Source organism: Choloepus didactylus, chromosome 11 (genome assembly GCF_015220235.1).
Source record: "Choloepus didactylus isolate mChoDid1 chromosome 11, mChoDid1.pri, whole genome shotgun sequence".
Taxonomy (NCBI): Eukaryota; Metazoa; Chordata; class Mammalia; order Pilosa; family Megalonychidae; genus Choloepus; species Choloepus didactylus.
Genome location: NC_051317.1, coordinates 61309475 through 61311516, shown reverse-complemented (window position 1 = coordinate 61311516; position 2042 = coordinate 61309475). Strand labels below are relative to the sequence as shown.

The 2042-nt window shown below is 39.4% G+C and overlaps 1 pseudogene; it reads right to left on the bottom strand.

The window, feature by feature from the left end:
* Positions 1 to 496: 496 nt before the first annotated feature.
* Positions 497 to 1296, bottom strand: LOC119506322 (annotated as a pseudogene).
* Between the last annotated feature and the right edge of the window lie 746 nt (positions 1297 to 2042).

Here is a 2042-nt window from a genome sequence, read left to right as displayed (position 1 = left end):
TGGAATGAAACCAGTATTATTTAATTATGCTCTTACACACACATACGCACATAAACAGAACTAGGAAAAAAAAACTATCAAAGGCAATCATTCTAAATGTTATATGTCAACACAGAAATAAAGTAATAGAATCAGGGCTCAGTATACAAAGGTGACTGGTTCCAACACAAAGCCAGGAGCCTGCGTCAGTCATCTTAATCAAATGGCTTGTAGAAAGCATCATATTTCCAGTAGATAAAATAAAGACTTTCTATGGAAGTCTGTATATCTTTTGAAAGTTTCACATCTGTAAAACCAGAATAAGGCTACAACTATTTTGAAATATGGACAAGATATCAGATTTTACAGTAAGATTCTCAGCCATATGTAAGATAGAAAGATCTCCATGTAGCATATGCTCCTTGGTTCCTGGAAAGCTGCATGTGCATAAAACAAAAGTTGCTGAAGAAGTAAATTGCAGTGGAGTAGCTGAGCTAAGTTTCTATTGACTTGACCTTTAAACCTCAGGAATGATGTGATCCATCAGGCTTTTCATAATGCTTGGTGACATCCATTTAATAATATGCTCAAAGATAAAAGCAGGCATGATTGTAACAGTAACTACAGCTCCAGATGTTGAAAGTATGTCTGCAATTTGAGAGTCCTTCAATCCAATGACATTCTGTCCATTGATTTCACAGATACTGTATTCTGTAGGAAGACAGTTTCTGTTTGCAGAGCTATCTTTCACTATGGACATTATTTTTCCATTTTTAAAGATAAAGCTAGCATGTCCAGTACTATCTGTATGCATGGTAACAGTCCATTCAAAGGGCCTGTCATGAATAGTCATAGTAATTTTTTCTCTCAAAGCCAGTTTGAGCACTTTGTGTGCTTTATCAGAGCTCCAGCCTGCACAGTTTTTACCATTAATCTGGAGTACCTGATCCCCAAATCTCAGACCAACCAACAATGCTGGAGAATTAGCTTGGACTAGCTGGAAAAATAAACCATCATCTACTGATTTAAGCCAGAGGCCAATTTTTCCATCTTGATCCTTACACAAAATAACTTCATGAATCCTTTGCTTAATTTCTGTTCTTTGAATTCCAACATTACCAGTTATGGAAGCCACCATATAGTTCACACTGGAAGATCCTACCACTAACCCTGGTGCTGGTTCTCCAGGGACCACAGCCATATTTTATCAGAAGCGTCTGATAAAACTGCTGGGTTGGCAGGGTATGCAGAAAAGGCAGCTTGAGCCTGAATTACCTTGTCTACTTTCAGGTATTCAAGAGATGGATACAAAGACATTTTTGCAGGATTTTTCTGGGCCACGGGACTGCTCGCCACCACCTCATCTTGGCACAGACTTCCGAAACCTGAGGCAGCCCATCTTTTGAGTTATATTTTTCATTGTAATATAAATTAATACATTTGAATAATGGTTTTTATACATCAGTCTCTGAAAGCCTCATTTTGGCCATGGGAGACAGATCCGTTTCTGGGACCCTGGCTATCAATTTTTAGCCTTTGCCTAATGAAGGTAAATTATACCAAGATAAGGGCACCCTGACTGGCAGCCCAGCTCCTCTCATGCTCCTGTCCTCCTGATGTTGCCCTTTATTGGTTGCAAAAATGAACCTATTTTTCTTCAAATGGTAACAGCTAATATAGTGGTGATGCCCCCTTTCTGAACATACTGTTTCTTTCATTCAACTCTTCTACCAACAAAGCTTCTGAAAAAGTGAAAAAGTCTTCAGCATCAAGTTATAAATGACCAATATAGCTAAACCACCATATCTCAGGGAGTATTTGCAGTTTAGTAAATCTTAGAATTCACTGAGCTTAGTACAGGGAGTATTTTTCAGTGGGAAGGGGTAGGAGAGGGGTGGGTTACACTCCGACTGCTCCTGGCAGTCATGCAAACAGATGCCTTCTTTAGCTCTCTTTAAGTTGGCACCGATATAAAGATACGTTCAATCCGACACAGTTCTCAACTGTCCCTTACCAGACCATTGCAGATCTCCTTTTGGCTCAGTCCACAGTGGAGAACCCTG